Here is an 18,249-nt window from a genome sequence, read left to right on the forward strand (position 1 = left end):
CGTGACTACTGTATTACAGGTAACAAAAAAATGCAGATGCACACCGCAGGCGCTAAGAGATATATATATATATATATATGTATATATATATATATATATATATATATACACACACACTTTATGTTTATTATGCATTTTTATTATTTTTATTCTATTACTGCTATAGTTATTATGTTAATAAATGTGAGGTTAGAACAAGATATATTTGGTTCCTACCTATCCTGAGCTAACTGTGGGCTTAGTCCCAAGAGAGAGAGGTAAGTCTCCAAAATAGGAATATAATGTTCAGTGTAGGGACCCTCTGATAGAGGTCGCCTTGTCGTGGCAGGTGGTCTCGCACAATTTGATCAAACTGAGCGCTAAGAACCTCACGTTTATTAACATAACAACTATAGCAGTAATGCAATAAATAATAAAGTAAGCAGTGACAGCTCTAAGCTGTTATTGGTTAGTGTACATCACATGGTCCCAGGTTACCTCAGTTCATTGTTCTACTTTTAAAATTAGGCCAATGAACTTAGGTAACCAGCCATCACGTGATGTAAACTAACCAATGACAGCTTAGAGCTGTCACTGTTTACTGAGCATTGTAAGTGGTACAGGATCACCTGAGATGCGCCAGAATTTTTGCGCATCTCGGGTGCGTGCACCACTATAAACCTAGTGCGGGGACTCCTTCAGATACAAAGGAGTCCCAGCGCTAGGAGTTACTAGAGTCGGCGGGGCTCAGCAATAAAGTTTCCGTTGATGCAGGCCTGGTCTTTTCTGATCAGACCTGCTCCAGCGGAAAGATGGCAGGTGGCGCCACAAGAAATGTGCCGAATGATGAGGAAGGGATCTAATAGTTCCCTTGCCTCACCGGCGCTTTCAATTGAATCCACTTCCTAAGGACGCGGATACAATTGAAGACAGTACATTACACAGAACCTTTACTTACCTGACCTGGTGCGGTGCCCTCCTGTACTGCTCTGCCATCCGCTCCACACAGCGCTACTTAGACTGAGTCTAAGACGCGCCCACTGTTCTCAGATTGGCCACAGCTGCTCACTTGAGCAGTTCTGGCCAATCCATTAACAGAGGGCGTGTCTTACAGCCTGAGGAGCGCTGGTGAAACAATCCCCCCCCCTGCCTTGTGAGTGCTTTTTTTATTTAAAAAAAAAAAAGATCCTGCAGGATCCCTAGGCACTGCATCCCCAGTGCCTAATGGCAAATACGGCGCTGTGTGCACCAGTGCACAACGCGAGGTCCGTAAAGATATGGTTTGATGAGTTTGGTGTGGAAGAACTCGAGTGGCCTGTACAGACCCCTGAACTTAACTCCATCTGACACCTTTGGGATTAATCAGAGCACCAGTTAGGATCCACTCCATCTCATTTAACATCAGTGCCTGATCTCACAATCGCTCTTTTGGCTGATAGGGCACAAATTCTCGCACATATACACCAATAACTTGTGGAAAGCCTTCCCAGAATAGTAGAGACTGTTATAGCCGCAAAACGGGCCTCAACTCCATATTAACGCCCATGGCTTTGTAATGGGATGTCCAACAAGCTCATTAGGTGTGATGGTCAGGTGACCATGGACTTTTTGCCTTATAGTGTATTATTAATTGAAATGCAATCATACAAGCCTACAGATCCTCTACTCTAGTGTCAATTCCTAACCCTTATCAAAAGGACAAAGTGTGGATTCTAATTGTCATATTTATTAATATACACATACTAGTTAAGTTTTACAATGGTCATTAGCATGTGTGATCCTCATTAAAGCTGAGCTGGGAGAACACGACAAAGTCTTGTCACTGAGATACTGTCGTAGTGGAGCTGTTGGTTTGGGACTGGTTATTTCAATAATATCTACATATAATGTACAATCGCTTGCAATATACCTTACAGTGGATCTTGAAAACAGAATCTGCTTCTATTTCACAAGATAGGCAACATAGATTTCTGACTACCATTCCTCCTCCTGACTACTGTAAAGTGGTAGTACTGTAAAGAGGAACAAAACCAAAATAACATCACATTCAAATATTTTCCACAACTGCATTTTTGTTTTATTCTAAGTGTAACAGTTTGCATTGTAATTAAAAATGATGTGACTATGCATAATCTATAACACAAGTATCTGCAGATAAACCACTCCTACAGTCCTGGGACCTAAAAAGTGACTACTAACACAGGTGCCACCCCTCCCTTACATACAGCCAGGTAAATAGAAAAGGCCTGGCACAATGTGCGCTGACACAGAGAAGCAGCCCCCCAATGGCGAAGTAACATTAAGTTTGTTCCATAACTTCATGTTTTGAAATTGAGCCAACCCCTTTGAGCCTGAACAAGAGGAAAGTTCGACCTTAAAATATAAATCTTTAAAATAAACTTTTTTTTGCCTTCACCCTTCCTGGTTTCATCCTTGTGGCAGCCTTGATCCTCAGTTTTCTTCTCCGTAGCATTGGCCGCTGTGTCCGGTATTATCTACCTGCTTCGATATTGTTACAGAATGTTCCTCCTACTCCTCATCCAGTAGGCAGTGTAGCAGCCATATAGGCTTTGTACAAGTATTGTGCCTGGACTACACAACAACTTCAAGTGAACGGTACTCCTTATATCCAGGTATCTTCTTCTGGAGCGCCTTGTGCATTTCTTTGTTTCTTTTAGATGCCTCTACATAAAAGTCTGTGTGGAAAGTGAGACTTGTGGGGGAAAGGTTTTTGTTCAGTTAGGAGCTGTGTAAGTATGGCTTTTGTGCAGTCTATATTGTTTTTGATCGGACTTGATTTGAAGTCATAAAAATAGTGTGTTTTAAATGCCCTAAATAATGTAATTTCACTTGCCTGGAAATGCCCTTTAAAAATCCCATAACCATTGTTCATATTAATGGATTTCTTCTTATTGTTACTTTCATGTTCCTCCCTACAAGACATTTTATTCCTTCATCTGACCTTTAGCTAATCTTAATTTCTATATTCCTCTTAAATCATTCTTTATCTTTAAATTACCTTTAAAAGAATTTCATTTTCATATAAGCGCATCACCTTATCAGACCAGCCCAGCGTCAATGCAGTTTTTTTTTATATATATACTTTTTCTTGCTTATCCTGTCCGTCTTAGTTAGTAGCACATCTGGCACAAAACCGCATTCGGGCCGTGAAAAACGGTCCGTGTCGGCCAGATTTCCCGGCCCGACCACGGTACAGGTGAACGGGACTTCTGCTATCATAGACAATTACAATGCTAGGAGTCTCTGCCTCCCCACAAAACTGCTGTACCGTACTGTATCACTTTGTTCAGTAAGAAACAGCAGTTCCGTGAGGAGACGGGGACTCCTAGAATTATAAATGTCTATGATGCCAAGAGTCCCATTCACCTGTACTGCAGTTGGGCCAGGAAATCCGTCCGACACATGGACCGTTTTCAGAATAAATATTGGGATGCATTCCCCTATAGTATCACGTGGTGCTAGTAGGGTTGGGAAGAAATCCCAAAATATGTAGTCATGGAACCCCAGCACACACTGAAGGAACAACTAGATTTAAATGCAAAATATTTTTTATTATTGTAGCACTAACGGCTGCATATCATATATTTAAATATTGATGGCGACTCGATTTTTTTGAAGTTTCGGCCAATCCATGGCCTTTGTCACTGTCGCTGAGGATGGAGTGAAGTTTTATGTGGATGTCTTTCAGACATCTACATACAAACTGTCTGCCAGTGTGTGATCACAGAAAATAATAAAGACACGTTTTCTAGGGTCTAAAGAAAACCTAGAGTGGCATTGAGACAGTATTGTAAGAACTTACTTAAAGGGACTCTGTTACTTTGTGAAAGGCTCCCTAAAGTACAGTAATCAGTAAATAACTTAAAACACGCTTAAAAGAAGATTCCGGACCTGTAATTTTTATTCTCATTTGTAATTCCCTGCTGTAAGCACTCAAACGAATCGTGCGCTGCTTAGGGCCTGTTCACATCAGTGTTGGCTTTCCATTTAGGGGTTCCGTCTGAGGTTTCCGTCGTGGAACCCCGTAACGGGAAAGTCAAACGGAAACCACAGCTTCCGTTTGCATCACCATTGATATCAATGATGACAGAAACATTGCTAATGGTTTCCGTTTGTCACCGTTCCGGCAGGTTTCAGTTTTTTCGACGGAATCAATAGCGCAGACGACTCAATAGCGCTCTGAACTAATTCTGAAGCAGGGAGCTATGGGATCCGTTCTAGCATCAGTTTCCCTCTGGCTTTTTTGCAGCACGCCGGAGGGAAACTGACAGGAGCATCGGACATATGTGAACGGCCCCTTACAGCAGGGGAATGCAAGTGAGTAGAAAGATAGAAATTACTGATTCATAATCAGTGTCTTTTAAGCTATTTACTAATTACTGTTGTTTAAAGGCTATGTACACATTTGAAATCATTTTTTTAAATACATTTTTTAATAAAAATGTCTATCAGTATGATTGGTGCAACATTCAAAATACTTTTTATTAAAAATTATTTTAACTTTTTTAGATACAGCTGCTTTGTATTCTGTATACAGCTGTATCGTGCTCTAAGACCTGAATCTGTCAGGTCCGCGGGACTGACGGGTTTATTGAAAGCGGGTACTCTGACAAGCAGGATCCACCTACATCTAAGTTATGAACTTAGATGTGATGGGTTTCAACTCGACCTGACAGGTTTCAGTTCTAGATACAGCTGCTCTGTATACAGTATACAAAGCAGCTGCATCTCAAAAAGTAAGAATAATTTTTAATAAAAAGTATTTAAAAGTTGCACCAATCACACTGATAGACATTTTTTATTAGAAAATAAATAAATAAATGATTTCAAAGGTGTACATAGCCTTTAAGGGGGTTTTCGGAGGTAATAGAGTCTGGGCTATTATGGAAAAAAGTGGTTTTATTTTAATTTTTACTGTAATCTTTATTTTTTATTTTTAATAAACTTTATTGAAGTGTTTTAATTTTTTTTTGTTAGTCCCCCTAGTGGACTTTACCATGCAATCTTCTGATCGCTTATATAATGCTTTGGTATACTTAGTATACCAAAGCATTACTGTCTGTCATTGTAAAACTGACAGGCAATGTATTAGGCCATGCCTCTAGCACGGCCTAATAGGCATACAGTCAGGGCAGGCCTGCGGGTCTTTGTTAGGCCCTCGGCTGCCATGGCAACCCATCGGCGGTCGGCGATTACATTTGTGGGTCGCCGATCGGTGACAGAGGGAGCTCCCCTGTCAAACAACTTAAATGTCGCGGTCGCTCTTGACCGTGGCATTTAAGGTGTGAAATGGCCAGGATTGGAGGTTTCACCAATCCTAGCCATTGCAGCGCGAGCCCGGCTGTCAGTCACAGCCGGGCTCCCGCGGCGATTGTGCGGGCACAGCTTCTGTGCCCGGACGATCTCCATCACGTACATGCACGGCAGAATGCGCTAATCGCTGCATTCTATGCCATGCATGTACGTAATTCGGCGGCAAGGGGTTAAAGTTATATGTGACTTTGTTAATACAATAAAGGCACAGATGCGTGACTGTAGGAGTTACATACACAAGATTAATAGACATAGAGAGAAAGAGGAAGGGGTTAATGGAAGGAGACCAGAGAAGAGTTTGTGTATACTTTTATGCAGTTTTTGACTGGGTGACTAAAGAAAGGTATCTATAGCCTGCTTTAATGGCTGACAATCGTTGAAACTTCCTGAGCCTGATACAATAGTAAGAGCAGATTTGGACAAAAAAGTGCTGCTCTAACAAGTGAAATACTGTGAATACTAAGAACAAGGGCATTTACAAGCTCATTTTTTTTATTATTTCAAAAAAGATATTGGTATAAACTGATATTAAGTTATTCTGTTTAGTATTAGGGATCTAACAAAAAGCTATTACATGTGAAGTAGTCAGTACAAAATTGACTTCTTATAATTAGTAGCCACTGTTTCTTCTAGTTGAATATTTGTACAGTATATCTTACTTATTGCATTAAGTTCTGATAAGGCAGTATATGGTCTCCTTGTCCTTCGATAGACCGTTTTCTATGTTCTTACAACAAAGAATTTAAATAGGCACTGCACTTTGAACGAACTTTGCATAAATCAATAGTATAAGTAAATATATGATATTTTGTCTCTTCCTTCACTTGTCATACTCCATTCCTCCCTCACCCTAACATCATAACTGTTCGCTCACTCAAAATGTACTGCTTTCTCCGTCTCCTCAAGACAAAACGGACTCAGCTTACTGACTGATCAGGTTACAGCTGTCCATAGAGTTGTATGGAGAGGGGAGGGGTTGGAGGCAGCAGGAGCAGCGTAAGAAAGAGGCAGAGAAACACAGACGCTGCTGCAGCTTCCTATTAAGTATATCCCACCCCAGTTCTGAATGCAAAGCTACACTGCTCATTAATGCTGTATAATCTCCTTTATTCTTCTTCTAATTCTTTAATATATGTGATGGACAGATATAGAAGAGCAGGATTCTCCTCTTCTCTATGTGCAGTGTATGGCAGACATGATAGCTGTTAGGCTCCACCCACTAAAACTGCTTAAAAATGTCTGATACAGTGGATATAAAAAGTCTGCACACCCGTTAAAATGCCAAGTTTTTTTCATGTAAAAAAATCAGTACAAAATGAATAATTTCAGAACTTTTTCCACCTTTAATGTGACCCATAATCTGTACAATTCCATTGAAAAACAAACTGAAATCATTTAAAGGGGCAAAAATAAAAATAACAAAACTACAATAACGTGGTTGCATAAGTGTGAACACCCTCTTATAATTGGGGATGTGATTGTGTTCAGAATTATCCAATCACATTTAAACTCATGTTAAATAGTAGTCAGTACACAGCTGCCATTATTTAAAGTGATAAGTAAGGCCCCATGCACACGACTGTAAAAATTCTCCATAATTGCAGACCGTAATGTGGTCCGCAATTACAGACCCATTCAGTTCTGTCGCGGACTCCTTTCCGTATTGCTACTGATGAGTGTCCGTGCCGTAGAACTGTGCCTGAAACTATGGAGCATGTCCGTTCTTTCGTGTTTTACGGGCCGTGCTCCCATACCTTGTATGGGAGCATGGCCCGAAAATGCGGGCAGCTGTCAGCAGCCGGCCATGCCCACAATCACGGGCCATGATTACAGGCACGGCCGTGTGCATAAGGCCTAACACCATATAAAGTTCAGATGTTCTAGTAGGATTTTCCTGACATTTTCTTTGTTGCATGTGACAGCAAAAGCCATGGTCCGTAAAGAGCTTACAACACATCAAAGGGATCTGATTGTTGAAAGGCATCAGTCAGGAGAAGGATACCAAAGAATTTCCAAAGCATTAGATATACCATGGAACACAGTGAAGACAGTATATCAAAGAGTGATTGACATTACCAAGAACTGGACGTTTCTCAGAACTTGATGAAAAGATAAGATGAAAATTGTTCCGGGAGGCTACCAAGAGTCCAACAGCAACATTAGAGGAGCTGCAGGTCTTTCTGGCAGGTACTGGCTGTGTAGTGCATGTGACAACAATCTCCCGTATTCTTCATATGTCTGGGCTGTGGGGTAGGGTGGCAAGACTGAAACCTTTTCTAACAAAGAAAAACATCCAAGCCCGGCTATGTTTTGCAAAGGCCTACATCAAGTCTGTCAAAGGCATGTGGGAAAACGTGTTATGGTCTGATGAGACCAAGGTTGAACTTTTTGGCCATAATTCCAAAAGGTATGTTTGGCGCAAAGCCAACACTGCACATCACCAAAAGAACACCATACCCACAGTGAAGCATGGTGGAGGCAGCATTATGCTTTGGGGCTGTTTTTCTGCAGCTGGAACTGGGGCTTTAGTCAAGGTGGAGGGAATTATGAACAGTTCAAAATATCAATCAATATTGGCACAAAACCTGCAGGCCTTTGCTAAAAAGTTGAAGATGAAGAGGAATTTCACCTTTCAGCATGACAACGACCCAAAGCAAACCTCTAAATCAACAAAAGAAAGAAACTTCAATCTTCACCAGAAGAAGATCAAAGATTTGGAATGGCCCAGCCAGAGCCCAGACCTGAATCCCGTTGAAAATTTGTGGGGTGACCTGAAGAGGGCTGTACACAGGAGATGCCCTCGCAATCTGACAGATTTGGAGCGCTTGGAAGAGTGGGCAGCAATTGCCAAGTTAAGATGTGCCATGCTGGTAGACTTCTACCCAAAAAGACTGAATGCTGTCATAAAGTCAAAGGGTAATAAAGTCAAAGTCAAAGGGTAATTCAATATATTATTCACTGTATATACTGATACTGAATTTCGTTCAATAGTAATGTGCGACATTTTATGGTCTCCCCAAAATACATAAGGGGGTGACCCCCTTAAAAGGTCACCCAATTGTATCGGGAATAGACAGCCTGTCGCAAACTGTCAGTCTGTACCAAATTCTCAGACCGTTTGTAGTCTCCCTCCCATCATATAGGGACACTATAGAAAATAGAAAATTAGAAAATATACGGTGTGATCATGATGTTCTATTGGCTTCTCTTGATGTAAAGTTTTTATATAGCTCCATCCCCCATGATCATGGATGTAGAGCTGTAGAATATTTCCTGAATGGGAAAGGAACACAATATCAAGCACATAACGAGTTTGTCATTGAATTACTCAGATTTATCCTGGACTACAACTTCTTCTTATTTGATCAAAAGATTTTCCATCAGCTCAGGTGTGTGGCAATGGGGAGTCCCTGTGCTCCTACCTATGCCAATTTGTACCTGGGTTGGTGGGAAAAAGAGGTTGTCTTCAGTGATTTAATGGAAAAATGGACATCTTGCATCCTTTTATGGATCAGATTCATTGATGATGTTCTGATTCTCTGGACAGGAACAAAGGGTGATTTTGAAGAGTTTGTTGGCATTCTTAATGCTAATGACCTAGGTTTGTTTTTCAAGTTGGAAATTCATGAGAATAAGATCACATTTCTTGATGTAATGATTTCCAAGATGGCCTCGGGAACTATTCAAACCAATATGTATTGCAAAAAGACTGCTACCAACAGCCTGTTGCGCTGGGAAAGCTGGCATCCGATGACTCTTAGGCGAGGGATACCTAAGGGTCAATACCTCAGGGCGCATCGGAGGCTTAATGAGCACAGAAACAGTTAACCGGCTGATATATGAATCTCGAAATAATCCCTGATTATTACGTAGATAATTTTTGGCAAGGGTTCAGTGAACGTCTATCAAATAAGGAGGAATTGCGATCTATGGGTGGACACACACATTATCACCCACTGACGCTTCTCACTCTCCTGACCACTTGCTTTTGCCTGCATTGGATAACTGGCCTTTTAGAGCCAATTTTAAGAATTGAACTAATAAAGAGACATTTTAATCGTTCTTTCAGACGGTGAGGAAATTTAATCTAGTATTAGTTTAAGGGTGTGCATATTTATGCGACCACATTATTTTTGTTCTTTATTTTTATTTTTCCACCCTAAAATATTTCAGTTTGTTTTTAAATACGTTGTACAGATTATAGGTGACATTAAAGGTGCAACAAGTTCTGAAATTATGCAGATGTAGCCGTCTTTATCTTGACTTTTAACGCATTAAATACAAAGTGTCAAGAAACTTTAACTTGACTTTTTCAATGGCTTTTGTTGTGTGATATGCAACAAGTTATCAGAGTCAAGATAAAGATAGCTACATCTGTATACCTTGGACTGATTTTGTAACATGACAAAAACCTGGCATTTTAACAGGGGTGTGTAGACTTTTAATATCCACTGTACAAGTCATGTAATGGCCAGAAATAGTGTTATTTCTCATGTACACACATATGACAGATTATTCTGAAAAGTCACCTGAAAGGTTAGGTACGTTTTAAAGGATTTTATCTTCTCCGTAAACAGCACCATTGCTGCTTTCAATAGTACATTATGTTAGTGGCTTGAGTTTATGACAGCAACAGAATATGACATCTAGACACCATTGTGATTTTTCTGACACTAGGAATTGGGGGTCTTAGGGGTTAATATTACCAGTTAATGAGCCATTTTCCATTTTTCCCCTCTTCTCTACGTTCCATCCTAACTTTTCTCAAAATCTGCCCCTTTTCATCTTCAAGCCTTCAATGATGTTTCCTTTCTTTTCCTTTCCCTATTAAAATTTGAATTCTCGTTTCATATAATATTTTAAACAAAATACTCATATTGTAGTGTACACTACTGAAATCTATTTTATAATATTTGCAGTACGTTACAATATCACTGATTCTGTTTTAAGATTACTATTGTATAGTGTCCTTGCTTGTGTTAGAATGCCAGTAAAGAATAGGACCACTGCATGGAAATGCCTGTTAAATCAGAATCCAAAATCACCATGTACTATATTTGCATCCTTTCCAAAAATACTGTCAGCAATTTAACTGTGGTACCAAATGATAACATAATATAGTATTAAAGGGGTTTTCATTGAATACACTATGACAGGCCATCAGTGTGTGATCAACGGGAGTTGTACCCCCACACATCACCATTTTCCAGGCATAATGGCGCGTCTGAACATGCTGCCACAGTCACTTGAATCTGTAAATTGGGCCAGTACCAGACATGACCACACTTACAGGCACTGCCCTGTGCCTGCTAAACAGTAAGGCCCTGTTCACACAGAGTATTTTTGCAGGCTGAAAAATCTGCCGCAAATTTCCTTCAGGAATTTTGAGGCAGATTTTCACCGGCCTGCAAATCCTTGCCGGGATTTTCGCTGCATTTTTCGCCCGCTGCCATTGAGCGCTGCGGGCAAAAAATGCAGTGAAAAACGCTTTCTCTGCATCCCATTGATTTCAATGGGAGGTCAGAGGCAAAACCGCGGCAGGAAAGAGCAGGCCGCTTTTTATTCCCGCGAGCGGGCAAGAACTGCTGCGGAAAAAAATGCCTCCACCTCCCATTGAAATCAATAGGAGGCATTCAGATGCTGCCGCTGATTCCGATGCAATTTCCACATAAAAATCAGCCTAAAAAAACTCTGTGTAAACTGGGCCTATGGGTCTGGGTGCGTTCTGCTCCCTTACATTACTCTTTAAGAAATCGGACGGGACACACCAATGACTAGCATTTCTCAAAAAAGCGGATATAAAAACAGCCAAACAGGATTGCTCCACTCTGCACGACACAAGTCGTGTTGACTTCATATGGGGCAAGTCTCTTTGGCATGGTGGGCATTTCAACTTATAAATCTTTATCATTAAGTTTAGGACTTATAAATTCAAGAAGGCTGAAAACAATGTATACATATATTTATACAACGTGCTCAGGCCTAATGATTTATTATTACGCATTTATCATTTACTATAAAGCATGTGGCTGTGTTAGCTGTTGCACAATAACCAGTGACTCAGAAGAAACAGTAGATTTGGATGTGTCTTGCACTTCCTAGAAGGCAAGAGATGGCAATTACGCAGAAATCCGTATTTGACCTTTCTACGAAGATTCCAAAAAGAGAGAGCCTTGATCTGTTGTATAAGACAACTGCATGGGAGTATTAGAATTTAGATATATGTGACATGAAAGAATCCGCTTTTGAAGCTGTTGCTCATAACTTCAATGATTTGTGTGGGTCTTCAGATATAGCAAACCCTTAACTGCATATATACATTAACATTAGACATTGCTAGATAATGTACCTGATTTTTTCGAACTTACATATTAGAAACTATGATTGAGAAAGTTGAAAGCGAATCTAATGACAGAAAATTTACTATTCTATAAATCAATTTTTTTATAATATTTTTAAATCAAATTTGTTGTTTTTTTATTAAAAAATGTTATGTCACTTTTCAGAAGTAATATTAATATCTTCAGTGGGGCAGGTTTATTATTAAACACCTCTATTATAAAACTGGAGGCATACAGGATCTTACCATTGGTAATGGGTAATAAACACAGCTCAGCTTTTCTGTGGACTGCGCTATTGATTCCGTAAAAAAAACTGAAAACGTACACAACCGTGACAAACGGAAACGATTAGCAACGGAAGCATTACCATTGAAATCAATCGTAATGCAAGCGGTACCTATGGTTTCTGTTTGCCTTTCCGTTGAGGGGTTCCTCCGATGGAAAGTTTAGACGGAACCCCTCAATAGAAACCAACACTGATGTGAACACAGCTTTAGCGGTTTTCACAGCTGAGGGTGTGTTACAATGTATCCAGTCTAGGCAAACTTCTATGCTAAACACAGCAACAGCACAAGTCCTTCTCTCCTGCATTCTAGTCTAATAGCGTTTTGATACACTGATCTTTTAAATTAATTGAAAGCAAGCAGAGACCAAGCTATCCCATGAAATGTCCAGAGGTTTAATCACAACATTAGGCCGGATTCACACGAGCGTGTTCAGTCCGTGATATACGGTCTGGAGGTTGGCCGCATTTCCCGGACCGAACACAGTGCAGGGAGCCGGGCTCCTAGCATCATCGTTACCTATGACGCTAGGTGTCACTGCCTCTCCACGGAACTACTGTCCTGTACTGAAAACATGTTTTCAGTACGGGACAGTTTTCCCACAGCGAGGCAGCGACTCCTAGCATCGTACATAACTATGACGATAAGAGCCCAGCTCCCTGCAGTGTGCTCAGTCCGGGAAATACTGCCGACATACGGACCGTATATCCTGGCCTGAACACGCTCCTGTGAATCCGGCCTTACTGTTTCATAGCAGTACACACTCCTGTCGTGAAAATCCATCGCTCAAAATATATTAGACTGAAATTTATACGAGTCCAAACAGACTCTCAAGGCCAGACCCCATTAGTCAGTATCCTAATTAGGATATTTCACTGATATATATTGAGAGAGGAGAAGAAAACACACAGACATGCTGATATGTTCAAAATGCTCCTCTGAAGGATTCATTACCAAACTCAAACTGTTAAACTGAAATTCAGAAGGGGTGTAGGCTTGAGGTAAACCAATCAGAGACAATGTAACAATATTTGTTATTCAGTAAAAAGCATACAATAAAATACGTCCCAGATACATCATTATAATTCTTCACACATTAGGTTTTGCAGGCCTTATCTCTTTTGGACAGAATGTTCTCGTGGAGATGGGGGAGAGACCTTCCTTCACGCATACTTGCCACCTTCCCATCTCCCTCCCTGTCCATTCTCTACCAACTTCGCATGGGAACCAAGGTCAAAGATAAAACATACGAAATCAACATTACTTGTATTAAAGGAACAATGACTTTTCTATTCACTACAATAAAACCAGGATGGGAACTCCAGACAAGATGGCTGCTGCATGAAACTAAATAATTTAAACATTATCATCACTTTCACATAATACATATCTTAGTAATTCGGCATCCTGCTTGATAATTCACAATGTAATTTCATACAGAGAATATAAGCAAATAAATCATCCTTCACAAACCCCCCTTTTTCTCATATTAAATTACAGAAATTATATATTATGATTATGAAACTCAAGCAATATATCAATAGGGCCACAACTAATATGATGCCATCACCAATGTCCGGTTAGGGTATGGGGTCCCACCAGTGTATTGACAAGTCCTGTACATCATCGTCCTCTTTTTCTCCTGTCTTCTGATTAGAACACTTGATACTGCTGACGGATTCACTCAGGTCTTTGGTCTTTACTTTTAACTTTGCTGATGTCATCAGGACTTGGTTTGGTCCTTCTCATCTTTCAGACCCCGTCTCTTTTAGTATATGTCACCAGGCTGTACACAGCACCTCATGCTGTGAGCCTGGTGTGAGATCCCACGTAGGCGGATTAGTGGAGTGTTATTGTGACCACCACAAACCCTTCGCATCTGCCTTCTTCCTCCGGTAAGTTACTTGTCTGGGCGGCTGCTTGGAATTGTGACACTGCCGTCAGTTCATGACAAACGCATTGTACTGGCTCCGGCTGCGCCTGCCGCACCTCAGTAATGGAGTTCATCGTATTAAAAATCTTTTAGTTCATGTTTACTGGCACTTGCTGGGGACCCCCAACCCTTGTCAATTGTTAAAATAAATACTAATCTGGTGATAACATCTACGTACTATAAAAGTTGTTCTAAGTACATACAATAACAATGTCAGGCCCTTAAACTAAATCAAACAAACTCCTTTTATATAAGAAAAACTTCTCTGTTCCAATGGACATGGCACCTAGAAGATGTGTAATTATTGGGTACATTTCATTTGCACTTGGTGTCACGCTTTCCAGCAGGATTTGTACCTTGATCTGAGCTGATTGCCTGGAACATCTCCAGCTCACCAAAATATACACAGATTCCACATGTTTATCTGACAAATGTCGCAAACCAATTTTTCTTACTCTAATTTGTATTGCATGGGAAGGCCTCTCAAGGTCTGTTCTCTTTGTGGGAGGCAGGTATGATAAGGTTGGCATCGGTCTGCCAGGACTGTTCTGTAGGCAAATCAAACAGCTCTAACAGAATTTAGCAGCAACAGCTGTAAAGCCTGGGACATACCAATTAGATCTTACCAAATCGATCCTTGTAGTCTTGGGGCATATGTGAGGTCATACACCATCAATGCAAGCGCCATCAAGAGTGCCTTGGGTGTTACCGGTTCACCTTCCCTTATCCGTCCACATTCTGTTAGAATCTGGTTCTCACGCCTTCCGCTCCCAGTGGGACTCTTCCTGTGGAGAACAAACTTTTTCTTTGTATAAACATTAATTGATCTTAATCAAATAATTAATTTGAAGAAAAATATTAACAAATAACATCTTTACATCAAATGTTCACATTGAGCAATAACTAGAAATGATACATGCAAACTCATTTTTCTTTTTCTATATATATATATATATATATATATATATATATATATATATACACACACACACAAACACTGCACAGAATTTTCCTTTCACAATAACAACGACAAAAAACACATAACTAAAAATGTTTTCAAATGGGAATATTCCACTTCTGTACTTTTTATCTGACGCATGACTCTAATAGTCCAATGCTAAGGCTGGTCCAGAACTTTACATAAAACTTAACTTCAGTATTTAATATTCCCACAACACTTCTTAAATACAATTATTAAACAAACTAACTTTGGAATAACATCTGGAGAACTGCTGATATCTTATTGTACAAACATCAGGTCAATACTTGGGATAACATTGTTTCCCTGTCACTTACATACAACGTCTGCAGTGGGGAAAATACATGCCGGGCTTCAGGCCCCCCCTGAGAACAGATCTACACACACGAGCACATTGTCATACACTTCTACCTCGGGTAGTTGTATGTTCTGCAGTCGCTGGGACTGTTAATCTGGCCGGGCTGCACTTTTCACAGGTACCTTTGCTGTTTTACCTATGTCATGCCGTGCGCACATCATGCCAGCTGCTACAAACCTAGTGGTGGCATTATTGTATCCAGGGACAAGCCAATTTACTGATACCTGGCTGCACATACCTTTGTTGTCAGGTCTGTTTTCTCTTGCTCTCTCAATTGGCTTACCCGATGATCCAATAAAGTTCCTACTACCAATGGGCCCATAATTGTGGGCAATGCCAAAAGCGTACCTAGAGTCAGTGTAAATGTCGGCCGTCTTACCTTCTGCCAGGTTACAGCCTCAGCGAGCACCTCCAGCTCCGCTCCTTGAGATGAACAAGAAGGTGAGAGTGGTTTCTGGGTAATTTACCTTGTGCCTCGTATCCTGTTCTACACATACTGTATATGATGAAGTATGTCTACATGACAAATTTACATTGGAAACCCATGTCACATATAGATAGAACATTTCAAAAGGGTGGAGTTTTATTGTTCCACATTCATCTGATGATCAAGAACACTTGTAAATCCCACCCACCAGGTCCTGTAAATACCTGATTAATACAAAAACAAACAAAATATGTTACTGAAATCTGGCATAAAATAAACAATATTCAAACAATTTTTTTTTGTTTTGCCTTCTCCCCATCTAAATCTGTAAAGACTCATCTGTGAGAGACGTCACCTCGCCTCCTGTGTAAATTTGCTGGAGGGGGATGGTCTCTTACACAATACCTCATATTGGGTGGAGACTACAACACAGCTTACCCAGTGCCATGTTCACTGTTCTGGAAGGATCTGGAACCATCTACACAGAAAAAACTCAAAATGTAGGTTACTGTCATACACATTTAATCTGGGTTACTCCTTGAAGCTCATACACATTTTGTAGATCTCCTAGAACCAAATTCATTAATTAAAAACAAAATAAAACACAAAACAAAACTACCTGATCAGTCCCTTCAACGTTCCCTCCTATTTGGACTCTGCGAAAGTAATGTAGCAGGGTTCAAAACTACATTTCAACATAATAAAATTAGGCACTCTATCGGGGGGGGGGGGGCACTAGTTTAACTCCCTGTAATACACAACAGCCTGGAGCAAAAATGAATTTCTCCTGATAAAAATAAATGTTATCTTTAAAATGACCTGCAACCATTTACCTGTAAAACATCTTACATTTTCAAAAATGACATTTAGGCAACCTGCCTTTCAATTGCGCCAAGCTGCCAAAATTACAGCCTGTTCCTGAAATGGGATAGGGAACAGAAATCATAATTTCCCTGTCACTAGAAGCGCTGAACATACTGATGAATGCTAAGTCAGAGCTGTGCTCATAAATGTTGAAGTACAGACGTGTCCACCCTTACCTTTGCTTGAATTTGGTTAAGGACTTTAATTTCTCATGAAATAAATTCAATGCAATATTGCAACATTATAGGAAAATTCTAAAGGTCAGTTCAAACATTGCGCAAATACTGCGGATTTTCTGCAACGGAATCCGCAGCAAATACAGTAGAAGCAAAGTGGATGAGATAAAACAAATCTCATCCACACGCTGCGGAAAAAACGCTCAGAAATTGTCCTGCAGTGCGGTATTTTATTCCGCAGCATGTCAATTGTATTTGTGCATTCGCTGCTTATTTGTTACAAGTTTTCCCCATTCAATCCAATGGGGAAGTAAAACCCGCAACAAATAGCAGTTATTGCATTTTTTGCGGCGGGCTCGCGAAAAAAATCTAATTCTTACCCAGAAGTTTGTGTTTCGTCCTACGTGTCATTCCATGTGACCGCTGCAGCCAATCACAGGCTGTAGCTGTGATCACATGGGATGAAGCGTCATCCCAGAAGGCCGGCCTAGATGACATCAGAGGGCAGGCCTCCTAGGATGATGCTTCATCCCATGTGACCGCCGCTGCAGTCAATCACAGGCTGTAGCGGTCTCCTGGGAGAATCCTCGGATGGGCCCAGTTAGCAAGCTGCTTCTTTCAGGCAGCGGAGCAGAGAGCAATTCGCTGCCTGCCCCACCGCTTACTCTTGTAGGCCTCAGGCAGTTTAAGGCATGTGGCCTACTAGAGGACGTCGGAGTCCCAGTGCAGGTGACGCGATGACGTCACTGCGCCGGGCCACAAACAACAGGCAGACGACCAATCTGCTCATCGTATGAATGGGATCCAGTGAGTGCTTTGTTGTTTTCAATTGCCGAAATGGAAACCAAACTTGAAGGGTGGGGCAAAGGGGGCCTAACTATATATCGTCGGCACAAAGGGGGCCTAAGAAGTTAATCTCGGGCACAAAGGGGGCCTAAGTACTATAGAGATGGCACAAGGGCCTAACTACTATATGGGACGCACATATGGGGACTTAACTACTATATGGGGCCACAAAGAGGGCCTAACTAATATATAGGGGCACAAATCTGGCCTAACTGCTATATGGGGTACAAAGAGGCCCTAACTACTATATGGGGCACAAAGGGGTCCTAATTACTATATGGGGACACAAAGCAGGACCTAACTACTATAGGGGGACCTAACTACTGTATATAAGAAAAAAGGGTAACATTGCTACTGTGTGTGAGCACATACAGAGGCATTCCTTTGTAGGGAGTACAAAGGTGCACTATGACTGTGTAAGGCCTAACTACTATATGAGGGCACATTATGGGGGCCTAATAGAAGACTGTCAGTATAACGATGAACTGCAATAGATTAGTATTGCAGTATATCATGCAAGAGATCCAACGATGGCTAGGTCAAATAGGGGGACTATTAAAAAAAGTTAAACACAGTATATGTATATATATGTAACAACATATATATGTGTATATATATATATATATATATATATATATATATATACACACATAAATACATAAAATATTAAAAGTTAAGAAAAAAAGCCTTTTCCAATTTTCCCCCAAACGCAATGTAAAAGACAAACA

The 18,249-nt window shown here is 40.6% G+C and overlaps 1 protein-coding gene across 5 annotated transcripts in view; it reads left to right on the plus strand.

Moving 5' to 3' along the window:
* GPRIN3 (GPRIN family member 3) overlaps positions 1-18,249 on the plus strand; it is a 139,438-nt gene that overhangs the window by 104,780 nt on the left and 16,409 nt on the right. Inside the window, exon 1 of one of the 5 annotated variants that reach the window (XM_075860668.1) lies at positions 7,340-8,251. The exons of the other annotated variants lie outside the window; for them this stretch is intronic. The gene's annotated coding sequence lies outside the window, so the exon portion shown is untranslated. Of the gene's footprint in view, positions 1-7,339; positions 8,252-18,249 lie in introns of those variants that run through there. 5 annotated transcript variants of the gene reach the window in all.

The sequence above is a fragment of the Rhinoderma darwinii genome, chromosome 1 (assembly GCF_050947455.1).
Source record: "Rhinoderma darwinii isolate aRhiDar2 chromosome 1, aRhiDar2.hap1, whole genome shotgun sequence".
NCBI lineage: Eukaryota > Metazoa > Chordata > Amphibia > Anura > Rhinodermatidae > Rhinoderma > Rhinoderma darwinii.